At 48.9% G+C, this 14,616-nt stretch overlaps 1 long non-coding RNA gene across 1 annotated transcript; it reads right to left on the bottom strand.

Moving 5' to 3' along the window:
• Positions 1–12,803: 12,803 nt before the first annotated feature.
• On the bottom strand, positions 12,804–14,011 carry LOC119467617. Its single transcript, XR_005196157.1, has 2 exons — positions 13,749–14,011; positions 12,804–13,003 (listed from the first exon to the last, which is right to left on the bottom strand). It is a non-coding gene; the product is annotated as an uncharacterized LOC119467617 (long non-coding RNA).
• Positions 14,012–14,616: the final 605 nt, after the last annotated feature.

Genomic DNA, 14,616 nt, shown 5'->3' with positions numbered 1-14,616 from the left:
ATTGAGCAAGAAATGAGACTGGAGAAAGGGTGGGCAATTCTTTCATATCAAACAGGGCATGCCTGGTCTTTCTGCAAGCTTGAGTATGTGGTCCAAACATCCTATTTATGGGTTGAAATTAACCAGTGATATGATCTACCACTATGCAGAAGAGCTCGCTGGCCATGAAATCGGGGAATTCTGTGCGGAATTCTCTGTGGGTTCAGCACTTTATTGGGCTCTCTTGAGAAACAAATAATCCATCCATTGTTGTTGCCCTGAAGGAACTCACAGTTTAGCTCGGAACATTCACGCATGAGTCAGTGAATGGGCAGGTTAGTGTTGGCCTGCTTTTAGCTGCAATGGTAAAGGAGAGATGGCTGTGGGGGGTGGCCCCTTGGAGGAAGGAGGGGGCTGGGAGAGCTCTTCCTCTCGTGCTGTGTTCTGGTTGTGGAATTACCATTCCCCTGTTCACCACAAACTCTGAAGCCAAGAGGAAGTCAAAGCTCAGCTTGAAGAACCTTCTTCCCCCAGGAATGGCTGCGATTCCTCCTCTGAAGAGGCACAGAGACGAGGGGTGTGGACCTAGTGCTGACACAAAGCTGGGCTTCACGTAGAGTGTGAAGCCCATTTAAATAATAATAAAATACTAACTGAATGGGAAGATCCATTTGTGGGTTGGTTTCTGACATGAAAGAAGTGGCCTGCCTTCTCTGTAATTGCTGTCAGGTTTTAAGCAATTCTCTTTTCAGAACTCTCCTTTTAATGCAGCGGCGAAAATAGTTACCAGGCAACGAGCGGGCCTGGAGAGGCAGGCATTCAAGAGTGACTGACACGGAGACTTTTCATCCAGAGGACGCTGCCATGGTGGCAGCCCCCAAAGTGCTGTGTGACGTCAGCTGCTCTGGCTGGCGAGGGGCAGGAGGTGATGTTCTGTTCTGGGGAGATCACGGAGCTGAAAATAAATAAATAAACAGGTGCATCCTCTCATTCCAGAGAACAGCACGTGGTGGAGCTGACCACTTTGCTGCAAAGGGACTGCATACAAAGGTGTCTTTTCTTTGTCTGGGAAGTTGTGTTCCCTTCAGTCTTGGCCACCAGAAGCAAGAGAAATCCTGCGGTGGGACTCACATTTGAGGATGGGGGGCCCCAACATCCAATCCATACCCAATCATGCATTGACCATAAATAAGGGGGGCTTGAACTCAGTAAAGTCGCCTCTATGATGCAAGGAATGTAACTTGGTCAGATCTCATCAGCACCTCCTTATCTTCATATCCGCCCGGGCTCTAACTTGACCATCTCCTCCCTTTGAACTCATGGTGGGTCAGACCTACCTCCTTTTCAGTACCTGCCTTCGTTCTAGGCCTCCGTGGACTGCTTTATATTATTCTCACAGTCATCATTCAATTAAGTCGGAAATTCTGCCCTGATCTACAGACTTCATGGGTTTGACTCTTAGCCATTAGCTACCTTCTTCTGGAACAATCTTTTTCCCTGCCTTGAGTTACTTGTCTTTGGCCCATAAGCCGCAGTTAACTCTAGGTCAACAACAACATCAACTGACTTTCCCCAAACTCACACATATCAATGTGAACTAGTTAAGACAGGCATGCAGGAATAAAAAAGAAGGCATTTCGAAGCCTACGGCCACATGGAAACGCCTAGGGTTGGGACCTCAGCAACAGACGCCTGCCGCGGCAAGGTGGGTGCTGCGCGACTCCATTTCCATGAAGCCCAGGAACAGACAGCGAGGTCCACGCTGACAGAAGCCCAGACAGTGGCTGCCTCCCAGGGCCGCGGCTGCAGGTGCAGGAGGGAGCTTCGGTGTCTACGTGGGCGGTGTTTACATGGGTGTGTAATGAAGGCCTCATTCATCTCCTAAGATTTGTGCACTTTATTCTCACATCAGATACTCCTCAATTTTTAAAAAATGGAGAACCAGTATAATTTGCCTGCAAATAGAAAATTCATAATTGATGTAGACCCTTGTCAAAGTCAGAAGTCTTTCTTCTCTGGGCTCTACCTGTTTCTCTGAAGGGACACGCACAGCAGAACTTGCGGGCTGTGTAGAGAGGAAGCCAAGGGGGGCTGGTTCCACTGTCCTGGTCCTGCTCACCGTCCCCAGATAACACTGAACCGTCAGGACACGGCTGCTCCCCACGCTGACTTCTGCTCCTGCCAAGGAAAGTTCTTCTGTCAAATGCTGGAGAGGTTTGGATGCCTTTTAAGAGGGAGAATAGGCCCAGAAGGCTTATGAGGCTTCTCCGGGGCTGCCGCCAAGGGAGAAACGTTTTACTGTCTTCCCCGGGGAGAAATGGGATGACGAATCGTCCAGTCATCAGCAACCCCTGGAGTTACAGCGACACTGCAGGAGGCGGCCAGCCGGCCGGGGCTGGTTAGACGGAGCCGGGCCTCTTCTGGGGGTTTGCAGGGGCTCCTTGCTCAGCTCTGTGCTGCCTGTGGCATCTCTTTTAGTGAGCCTGGCACAGGTGGGCATGCTCCTTTTCTTAATTCCATAAATTTTACTTCCCCTTCCACAGAAACGTAAAATCATTCCATGTTATTTCGGCATCCAGGCCTTCAAAGGGGAATTTGGTCCAGGTCAACGCCTTATCAGATAATTTTATATAAATATATGTGTTTTCCTGGTACAAATTAAAATTAATTCATGCAATGAAAACCTTTATCCAGCTTATCACCTGAATTCATCTCACGTAGCACTAGTGGTGTCCATTCATTCACTTTACCGCGGAGGGAAACTAGTAGCGTTGGAGATTGCCTCGATGTGCCAGCAGGGTTTTAGGCACCTGGACACACCAATCGAATCTCTACCTGAAATCAGGTCCAAGGAAATAGACACTCAATGAACAAATTGGTAGAACATATCCAGAGGGACGCAGCGGGGTATGGGTCGGGTGGTGGTGAGCAGGACGCTCCCAGGTCAGTGCTCAGGAGAAGTTCCTCTGACGTGGTAGTGTCTGAGCGGATGCCTGACTAGGGGCTGGGGGGATGAGGGAGCCTCCCTGCAAGTTGGAAAGTGCAGCAAGTGCAAAGGCCCTGGGGTGGGAGAATGGACAATATGCTTGGGAAGCAGCAAGGGGGCACCTGTGGCCCGACTGGATCCATCTACCGGACCGTGAGAGCCAGCGTGCTCCCTGAGAGGCCAGGCTCCTGGGCCAGGTCAGGCACCTGGGTTCGATTTTGAGCACGATGGAAGCCACAGGCAGGCTTAGAACGGATGAATAACATGCTTGAGGCAAGGACTAGTCCTCCCAAAGACCATACATGGTTTGAACGGAGGAGCAACAGTGTGGGGCTGGGCGGGGAGGGCAGGAGGCCCAGGGACGCCCTCTGTGGCCTGAGCACCTTTTCTATTAGGCTCAGTGTCCAGACCCCACTGGATCTTAGAGGCCATTTTAATTTCCTTTAGAAGCAGAAAGAGCAAAGGGTCTGGGTGAAGTGGCTTATGCCTGCAATCCCGATAGTTTGGGAGGCCAAGGCAGGAGGATCGCTTAAGCCCAGGAGTTTGAGACCAGCCTGGGCAACATACCAAGATCCCATCCCCTCAAAAAATTAAAAATAAAATTAGTTGGGTGTGGTGGCGCATATCTGCAGTCCCTGCTAGTCAGGAGGCTGAGGCTGAAACATTGCTTGAGCCCAGGAGGACGAGGCTGCAGTGAGCCAGGGTCACAACATTGCACTCCAGCCTGGGCAACAGAGCAAGACCCTGTCTCACAAAGAAAAAAAAGAAGCAAAGGAATACAATCCTGCCTGGATTGTGTTTGTCTTTTTATCAACAACACAAAAGTTAAAATATTTACATAGGCACATATACATATATACACACACACACACACACACACACACACACAAATATGCATATCTGTATGTTCATATGTATATATGTAAAATATCTTAAAGACTATGGTGGTTTTACATGCATATAAAATGGTTAGACAGACAGATGACAGACAGATGGAGCCAACAGAAGCCTGGGCCATTAACGTCGCAGTGGTTGACACAGGACCATGGCGCGCTGCAGCATTCCTGGCTGCCACTGCCTACATCGGGCGTGATGGGAGCCTGGCTCCAGGTGGGCAGGTGGAAAGGGGAAAGTTCAGAGTCTGGATCTGGTAGGGCAGACCACACCTGCTGAGAGTTGGAAGCGGGGTATGAGGAACAGAAGCATGAGTATCACGTTTGGGAGCTCATTCTGCAGGAGGACCCATTTCTTCTTCTGCAGCTCCTCCGCACACAGGGAGGCGTTTCCAGGAGGTTGGAGCCCAGCAGAGAAGCAGGAAGTGGGGTGGGGAGCGGGCGCAAGTTCTAAGAAAAACTGCCACAATTCAAAGTGTCCCCTAGGGATACAGACTGTGACCCTCGGATGGTGCCAACACTGAGGTGCAGAAATGGGCCTTCTGACAAAACTTCTCTGCAGCATCTGGGGGAGGAGGCGAAGTGGGCTCCCGTTCTGAAGGCGGGTGCCGTTCTCCTTGGTGTCAGCTTCTCCGAGTGTTGACACCACGGTCCCCTTGTAGAGCGCCTTGATTGAGATCAAAGTGTGTGTGCATGCATTGTTTTATCCAGAGCCCGCTTCCCTCCTGCCACTTTCAATGAAATGTGCGAGTCATTCTGGGCACCTTCAGAGGCAGCAGGCTTCTCTCTCTGGCTGGCTCTGGGAGGAGCAGCTCAAAGAGAAGTCACTTAACAAGCTCTCTCGCCTGCGCACAGCTTCTGCGAGCACGTCTTGCTTTCCTGGGCTCCAGGCTCCGGCCTGCAAGTTTACTGGCCCAACTCATTTTCAGGCCGGTTTTGGGGAGTTCCAGCAGGAGGCTCAGATGGGAGCAATTAGCTTCAGCAGGTAATTAGGCTTCTGGGCTTGGGCTCTGAGAGACAATTGGAAATTTTTATTTGAAGTCCATTTCAAGTCCTCCCGACTCTGAATCAGATGGTAAGGTGTCTAGAAAACCCAATTACATCCCACTAGTGTATCAAATGTTCACAATATAGTCAAGGCAGCATATTGCCTTTTTCTTTAAAGATGAACCCCTTTCTCGTCTTTGCAATTTACCATTTGCCTGGTTGCAAGAAACACAAGAAACAGATGTCTCCTGGCCCACCTGCCCCCTGTCACAGATCAGCTAAAAGGTAAAATCGTCCAGGGACCACTGCTTCAAGCACTTGGCCTGTCTATCTCAAGCATGGAATGAGGTCGGAGATGAAGAAGACAATTACTTTAGAGAATATTCCCCACCCAGTGGTCACGTAAACGTGCTGAAAGGTGATCTTATGTGTTGAGAAGGAGGGACTTATGGGGAGTCCTGGAACGTCACGGGCTAAGATGCTGCTTCATGCAAAGTCCGTGCTGTTTTCTTCTGAATTGTTCCATGGTGTCCAGGATCTGCCTGGTCTTCTCTGGAAATCAGGCCCAATTAATTTGAGAGAAGGCACTCTCTAGTGAGCTTGAATAATCTGGCATTCCCCTCTGTCTGCCATCTGTCTCCCAGACTTTTCCACCCATTGCTCATTTTCATTTTTTGAGATAGGATTTCACTCTGTTGTCCAGGCTGGAGTGCAGTGGCACAATCATAGCTCACTGTAGCCTCAGCCTTTCAGACTCAAGCAATCCTCCTTCTTCAGCCTCCCGAGTCACTAGGACTTCAGGCATGCACCACCATGCTCGGTTAATTTTCAAATTTTTGTTGTTGAGACTGGGTTTCAAATCCCTGAGCTCAAGTGATCTGCCCGCCTCAGCACCCCCAAAGTACTAGGATTACAGGTGTGAACCACCATGCCCAGCCTGCTCCTTGCTCTTAATTCTGGTCTCTTGAACACATAGATGAGGAAGGAACTCTTGACTGAAGTGAGAATGTTTGAAGTGTTGAAACGGATCTCAAGGACATTAGGAAGCTGCCTTGGTGCTGGTCAGACTACTTGAGGGGTTCCAAAATGTTCTGCTCACAGCTGTATCTTCAGCTTTGACAGGGCTGCCCTCAGTTGATAGGAGACAGGTAGCTGTGGTTTGGCTGTGTCCCCACCCAAATCTCATCTTTAATCATAGCTCCCATAATTTCCGTCTGCCATGGGAGGGACCTGGTGGGAAGTAATTGAATCACAGCAGGGGTGGGGGGGGTCTTTCCAGTGCAGTTCTTGCGATAGTGAATAAGTCTCATGAGAACTGATGATCTGATAAAGGGGAGGCCCCCTGCCCCAGCTCTCTTGTCTGCCGCCATGTAAGATGAGCCTTTGCTCCTCCTCCGCCTTCAGCTATGATTGTGAGGCCTCCCCAGCTGCATGGAACTGTGAGCCAGTTAAAAGTCTTTCCTTTATAAATGACCCAGTCTCAGGTATGTCTTCATTAGCAGAGTGAGAACAGACTAATAGACTGGGAAAATTAGAGAAAAGCAGAAGTCGGGGCAAACAAATTCAGGAGAGGCACTTCCTCTGAATGAGCATAGCTCTGTGGACATGGGGCTGCGTCAGAGAATGCCAGCTGTGCGCAAAGGAGGAAGATGCGCTGGGCAGCGCAGGGGCCTCCAGACGGTTTATCCTGGAGAGAGAGAGATTTGGACAGTGCTCTGATCTTGTCAACAACGTGTACTTGTACATTTGTGAATTAGTAAGAGGATGGGGTGAGCTGCAGTGGCTCACGCCTGTAATCCCAGTACTTTGTGAGGCTGAGGTGGGCAGATTGCTTGAGCCTAGGAGTTTACAACCAGCCAGGGAAACATGGTGAAACCCTACCTCTACAAAAACTACAAAATTAACCATGGGTGGTGGCATGCACCTGTAGTCCCAGCTGCTCAGAAGGCTCAGGTGGAGAACTGCTTGAGCCCAGGAGGTTTTGGCTGCAGTGAGCCATGATTACACCACTGCCCTCCAGCCTGGGCAGCAGAGTGAGACCCTGCCTCAAAATCAAATCAAAACCAAACACAAGTGGATGAGCTGGTTCCCACACAGCAGCCAAGGAAGCATCCAGGGATGGGATTGAGAGAATAATGTCCAAGAAGTCAAGCTGAGGACATTTCCACCTTGCGGTTCACGTTTGCCAGAGGGTTTAAGCAGGGCATCATTGGTGAAGTCACAAGGGTAAGAAATCACGGGAACCGCCATTGTATGGAGGGAAGAAAGCATTATAGCTAGCGTAGAGCCTAGGTGGAGTACTGGCCCTGTCATTCCCAGCTGGTCAGCAGATGTTCTACTTCTGAGCCTCGGTTTTCTGATCTGTAAAGTGGGGAGGGGAGGAAGTACCCCCACTTCAGAAAGTTGTGTGGAGTGTGAAAGAAAGGAGCTCTGTGGCGCAGCTTGGTAAGTAATAAAGCCCCATATGTACTTGAGTAGGATTATGTTGTCTAATTCGTGTTTGGCCACGATTCAAAGTATCTTGAATTTTCATGGAGAAAAAGCACTCAGGTACGTGGTAAGAAAATTGAAGGGCTTTCTTGACTTTCTAGGAAACAATCCAGTTAGCAGGTGGATCCGTAAGGGCTCTGTGCAGGAAACACAATCTACTCGAGGTGAAAGTAGCTGAATACAGGGAATCAGGTGCTCATGAAATTACCTGATGGAAGAAGTGGACTCTGCGGATTCAGAGCCCTGCCAGCTTGCAGAGTGAGTGTGTGCTACAGAATGACCTGCCAGGTGGCTGCCATCTCTTCCGCCATCCGGAAGGTGGGGAATCAGGAGACAGCCATGGAACTGTTGATCCCAACAATATATGAAAACGGAGATCTCTTGGTTGGCCAACGGGGCCCAGAAATCTGCTGCCACCGTTGTAACTATGAGGACCTCTGAATGGTATCATGCAGCTACAGAGGCTATGATATCATAGCTGGTGATCTGTCACAGGTGCTGGCAGAATCAGCCATAGGAAGCCAGGAGATGGCCTCATTTCCGTCTTTCACATCCCCCCAGGGAGAAGGAACTTCCACATCACCCCAGGGAGATGCTTGACAGAATTGAATCTCGTCTGTGGGTGCAGGTTTGTTTGTGATCCATCCCTGATTAATAGATTACCACAAACTTGGCAGACATTTACCATCTTTCAGTTTCTGTGGATCAGGCATCCAGGTGGGCTTGGCTGGGTCCTATGCCTCCTGTGGCTACCATGGCTACCATCATGGTGCCTTAACTGGGGCTGGGGTCTCATCTGAAGTCCAACTGGGGAAAGCTCTGCTTCCAAGCTCACTGGGGTTGTTGGTCAGCTCAGTTGCTCCAGGGGTGACAGAGGCCTCAGTTCCTTGTGGGCTGCTGAGTGGAGCCACCCCCCACTCCAGTTCCTTATCACAGGTACCTCTGCAAGGTGGGGGCTTACTTCCTTACATTCTGCAAGCTGAGATGGCCAGAGAGAATCTGCTGGCAAGATGGAGGTTACAGTTTCTTGCAACCTAATCAAGGTTGCAAGACGTGACATCTTATCCCCTTAATTACACATCATCCCATCATCCTATTGGCTAGAACATGTCACTAGGTCACCTCACACTGATGGGGGTGTGGGATTCCACAGGGGCATGAGTGCCAGGGAGCAGGGGTCATTGGGGACCACCTTTCTAGCTGCTTACCGCATAAGAGATTCGAGAAAATGTATTGTTTAATTTTCAACCTTAGCAGTATAAGAAGAACTTGTGGAGGAGCTGGGAATTCATGGTAAATGCCAGTTGACCATATCGAATGGACAGCAGAAAAATAAAATCCACACAGCTACAGAAGGAGCACTCTGGACATCATAAGTCAAGTGGGAATCTCCCTTCATAGGTTCGGTGACAGGTGGGGCTTGTCAGTTTAGATGCTACTTTCTACAAATGCCACTGCCAGAGAGTGGTCTCAGTGAAAAGACTGTAAAGCAATGAATTGTCTGTAGCAGAGCGGGAAGGAATCCTCTGCTAAGAAAGGGATGCACAATGATGCTTTTGAACCCAGTCATCAACAACCTAGAAGTGAGCCCCAGACCCCAGCCTTTCAGATGCAGCACGTGCACCATCCTGAGCTCCATGACCCATGACCCAATCTGACAAAAGGGAAGAACCACTGGGTCTCCACCTGCTGGGGCGGGGGGGCGAGGCGTTAATAACTACTGTTCAATGCTGATGGTCTCTTTAATAATGAAGCAATTAGCACATTGCCTAGCATATTGCAAATGCTAAAAAATGTGGGCTGTTTTTACTTTACAATCCAATGTCTTCCTTTCCCAGACGAAGAAGCTGTAGGTCAGAGGAATAAGGCGACTCAGCACATTAGTGGCCAAAATGTCTGTGGCTGCTTAGTGGGGAAGGTGAGCTCTGCAGCCAGGTCTCTTACACCCAGTCCTCTTTCCATTATACCCTAAGGGAGAAATTTCCAGTAACATAGTCAGTGGTCCAGTGTTTCGGGTGAAATCACTGTTTTTGTAGTTTAAAATGGCAGCATATCAGTGAGCTCACATCGTTTAGGGGAGAAGTTGGCATCCTGGCATCCCGATGGGCACAGGTTGGGTTAGCTGTCCAGCCTGGGCACACTTGTAGAGTCTCTGGCCTCTTGGTCAAGTGGTCAAAGATACTCTCAAGGTCATGTTCAGTGCTTCTGCCTCAGATGGCCTTAGAGCTGACACAAATGACCCCAAGCCCAGACTGAGAGCATTTTAATCAGCTGACTTCATATCATGAGGCTGCATTAGAGAAATCCACACATTCTTCTGTTTCCTAATTAACATGAAGTTCATACTTCACATCAGGCTTTGGCTGGGTGTCGCTACCTTGCTTGCTGGTGTTTCTCTGACAGATAAAAGCTGGCGTGAATTGGATGCTTCATTAACTTGCCTGAAAGGGACGATATTCATAATCAACACGCTGTCAAAATCCGCTAAGTCCCTCTAGCTGTGGTTTTGCTCTGAGACCAACAGGCCCAGGGGCTCATGGAGGACAATGGGGAGGGGGCTGGAGGGTCCAGCCTGCTGCTGGGTTCCCACCTTGTGCTCCAGAGTTGAAAATCCCAGGACCATTGGGGTGCTGTTCTGGGACTGGTGAAAGCTGAGTCCGTGTAAGGCCCCACAGGCTCCCCAGCTGACAGATGAGAAGCCCCTCCTCCGCCACGTCTTACTGGTTCCAGCTCAGCAGTTATTCTGGAAGCCATTACATGTACAAGCAGCTGCCGGGAAGACAGGTTTGTGCAGCCGCCTGCAGGCATGGAGAGAGGGGGCGGCGGCGGGATTTTTACTTCCTGCCGCAGGTTTTGCTGGACCTTCTCCTAGGAACACTATGCGAGATCTCCCCGGAGAGATGACATCACATCACGAGGGTTAGAAAGGAGCTGGCTAAAATGCTGTGTTTAAATCGAAATGGGAGAGGAGGGCAGCCGTCAACCCTGGCTGCACATCAGATTGACCCAGAGAGAATTCAGGCAGCAGCTCCACTCAGGAATCCCTCCAACAGCCTGTTCCGTTGCTCCAGGGTGGGGCTGTGTATTTGTGTTTTTCAGAACAGCTTGGATGAGTCTAGTATGCAACCAGAGTCAAGGAACACTAACAGATGTAAATGAATGTGTGCTGGAGTTGTGATGCAACTTGAAAAACTCCCCATATGTGCATTTAGATCATTCATCCGTCTACAGACACTTGTCGTGTTTCTTATCACGCTTACAGCTGAAGATACAGTGGGGGGCGGTCAGCGAGCTCCTGGCCCTCCCGTGGCATCCAGGCCAGTGCCTATCAGGGGAGAAGACAGAGTTCAGCTGGAAGTAGCCAGCTTCTGCTAGGAGGACATTCAGAAAGCAGGATGGATGAGTCCGGTCCATCGCAGGTCCACTCTATTTACGCCCGAAGCGGGTGATCTCAGGGGGAGGCCGGCTGTGAGGGAGCGACCAGTTTCCCCCGTCACTGGGCACGCGTGGTGGGCTTGGCATCTGCCTCGTATGGGTTTATTTGGAGCAATCACATTTCACAGTGTGATGAGTGGGCGAGCTGCGAGGGTAAAACGCTGATGAGTGGCCGCAGATAGGAACTCCTGGCCCCTGTTTGCTTTTAAACATTGAAGGTGGGCTTTGCTTATGCCCCTACAGTATTTCCAGGGCCGGCCACATGGCATGGCTTAGTCCTTACCCATCAACATGAGGTTGTTGGTATTCCCTTGGTAACCCGTTCATGCTCAGAGCCGGGCACCAGAGCCAGGGATTCAGAGAAGCCCGTCAAGGTGGAGGCAGGTGACGGGAGGGAGGAGGAGACTGCCGTGGGTCCAAACACAGCTTCTCACGTGCTCACCAAACTCTACTGTGGAAGGCCTGTGCCCTTATCTATAAAAATGGGAATAATGACACCAGCATGCAGGCATCATTGGGCAAATCGGAGTTGAGTCTGTCAGGCGTCATCCCTGACACATAACATGTGCTTAATGAATGACAGCTGGGGTTAGGTTTGTAGCAGCTATCTGTTGCCTCAAGAGTGCCATGTAACAAATTATCGCAGCAGTAAATGGCTTGAAAGAACTACCATTCACTATTTTTCGTTGGGTTTTGGGTTGGCTGGGCAGTTCTGCTGATCTGAGCCAGGCTGAGCTGCATGCTGGATGGCGGCTGCTGGTTCAGGGAGGTTCTGGAGGCCAAAGCATTCTCCTCTAGATATCTTTTAGATTTTTTTTTCTGGCAAGCTGCCCTGAATATGTTCTCATGGTGGTTGCAGAGGTCAAAGAGAGTGAATATCTTTTCAGAACTCGGCTTGGGTCTCATTTGCTAACATCCATTGGCCAAAAAAAACCACTTGGCTGAGCCCAGTTTCAGAGGGACAGGGGTACAAGGAGGCCATTAATCAGGTTATCAGTGTCACCACTTGACCACGATGGTCATAGGAGAGAGGAAGACAGTCTACAAATCTCATGTGTCATTTCTCCTTAACCTGATCTGAGGTGTCACCTAATTTGGTGATAGTGGAGGTAAGACACTGCAAAGCAGAATGCAAGATGGCTACCTAGGCCAGAAGACTATGATGAGGGTTTGCAGAGGTAGGAATAAGAATCTAATATTGAATCCAGTAGGTTGCAATGATTACAAAACAAAATTATAGGATTTGCCTTAGAAACTGTGAAAAGGCCTCATTTTTATAAGACCTTTTCAGAATGTGTCTGTTGAATGTGTATTTTCTTTTGCAGTTTTCTCAACAGTAAACATTGGAATAATTGAATGTTTGGTGTTCAGACATGCCTCTTTGTGTGAACTAATAAATGCCTTTCTGTGCTGCATTCGGGGGAAGAACTTAAATAAAAACGGTCAAGCATGATGAATTCTGTCCATTGCCAAGATGTTAATTGGTTCATTTTCCTTCATTTCAGTTCAGAACAATGGGTCTTAATGGGCAGCCCCTCTCTCTCCAAGGGTGGCCAATCAGAGAACAAGTGCAGGCATTGAAGGTGATGGTGATCTGTCATTCAAAATAACAGAACCCTGAGGAAAGGTGACAGACAGGTCCTTCTCAGGGCTGATCTGGACCCCTGAGCCTCCTGGGTCCCTCTCCCTCCATGGTCCATGGTCTTCACTCACAGGTGGTTAGCAACTCAAAGGTCATTTGGGGAAACAATGTCTTTGCTTTTGCTCATGAATCAGTCTCACCAGCAGTCACTTTAGGGAATTGTCACATTCTGCGGTGACACATTGCTGCCTTTGAAAGAATAATGGCCAGATTCGGCTAACTTGAGACAAGTTTCCTTCATCCTCATTTCCTCTCTGGGGATGCCCTAAAGAGTATTTACTTTCACTTAAAAGAGAGCAATTTCTTCTGATGAAATCACAGTTTCTCCATGAGCCAAGCTTCTTTTATGATATTACACATTTAAATAAAAAATTACAAATGTACCGTAAAATGCTGAGGGGCGATTAACTTATTTTTATTTTGCATGTTTTAAGGCTGTGGGGATTACTGTTGTGAAGCAGATCCAAATATAGTTCTTGAATTCTGTGTAGAGCAGAGAGAATCCGTCCCTAGCCATGGTGGACTGGGCAGAAAGAGGTGGCAGCCCCACTGTCTGTGCTGCTGAGTCCCGAGGAGAAGAAAGGAAAGAAGCTGGGGTGGAAGGGAAGTTTAGGAGCCATAGCGGAAATGGACGGATGAAAGGGAATTATTTTCCCTGTACCATCTCTCCCCTAGCCAATGAGCCTTCCAGAATGGGGCTATCCTGTCCCTGCACAGCTGCCCGTCCTTCAGGGTCACACTGACTTTCTGTCTAGAGCACAGAGCTTGAGCTGGGAGGCCTGTGTCTGAGCCATCACTCTGCACCTTTTGGCTCTGTGATCTGGAGCATCACAGGGCACTCCATAAGCTTCAGTTTTGCCATATGTGAAATGGGTGAACAATCACCCACCAAACCACTGGGATGCCTAGAAGACCCAGATAATACCCTGGCAACCGCTAAGGTGTCTGTGGAGTTCACGAGCGTAGCACCAGCCCACGCTCCCTTCCGTGTGCCTCCCTCACTGACCTTGTGAATACACTGAGTGGTTCAATCTGGAATAAAAACATAATAGTCACACACAATCTTTCCTTTATCATGGTGGAAATAGAAGATTTACTCAGTTAAGTAACTTGTCAAAGGCTAAAGGAGGAGTGCAAACGCAGGGGGGCATCACACCAGGTTTGGACTCAGTGCTGGCTTCCATTCCCAGGGTCCTCCTGGCTGTACCTGAATGGGAGCCACGGTCTTTCTCTTGTCTTAGAAGCCTATCGGTTCTCTGATCAGTGCTTCCCAAGCTTTTCCTAGATTGAGGAACGCAGAATTGAATCATGCACCCGGCACCTGCAAAGCATTCACCTGTGCTTTTGAATACCAGTCCTCAGTGGTGGGAGGGGTGGGGGGTGGCAGAACAATGGAACTAAACTAAACGCACTGAAGAGCAGGCTGTTTTGCTCTGAGCATGTGTCTGATGCTGACAGGCCCACATCAGGTTGAGATTTCGCCATGACTTCCCCTGGGCTCCTGGTTCTCAGCTTGGGAGCCAATCAGGCAGCTCTTCTGCACCTCTTAACACACGAGGCTGTGGAGTGGCGTCCACAGAGGCACCTGGCGAGTAAGTAGTGGGTGTGACATGCAAATCTGGGCTCTTGAAGTCATAATCCTGTTTATGACATTGCCTCCGGTTGCTACGGCGATGATTATGTTATCAGAGGATTATCGTTTTCTGTGAAGAACGGGTAGAAAGACCAAACCAGCCTCGGAGAAACCAAAAGCCTCGTTCATAAACAATCACGCTGAAAAATTAAAACGAAGCATGGGAAGGAACACATTAGCTGACAAATGCGTGACACTGCGGATTCTTTTATTCCAAATAAAATGCTTTTCAGGTTTTTAAGTTCAAAGCTTGTTTTAGGGCAGAAAATAAGCCATCATAACAAAAGAACAAGAAGGGGAAATTTAATGAGAAATATGACAGAAGACAAGGAGAGCAGAGAAAACACAAAAGTTGAGATGTAGCAGATAACAGAACAGAAGGATATTAAATGACTTTTAATGAAATGATTACCCTGAAAAAATATAACTCGCAGAGCAAAATATTTTTATTATTTTATTACAGGAAGAAAGCAAATTAGCTGTCACCCATAAATAAATGCAATCACATGTTAGAGTGAATTTTGAGAAGGCAGTTTTCAATTGAGACTGACTGAATGGAAGGCCCCTGCTT

This window comes from Cebus imitator, unplaced genomic scaffold (genome assembly GCF_001604975.1).
Source record: "Cebus imitator isolate Cc_AM_T3 unplaced genomic scaffold, Cebus_imitator-1.0 Scaffold311, whole genome shotgun sequence".
NCBI classification, from domain to species: Eukaryota; Metazoa; Chordata; class Mammalia; order Primates; family Cebidae; genus Cebus; species Cebus imitator.
Note: the sequence above shows the minus strand (reverse complement) of the source record. Positions and strands in the feature narration are given on the sequence as shown.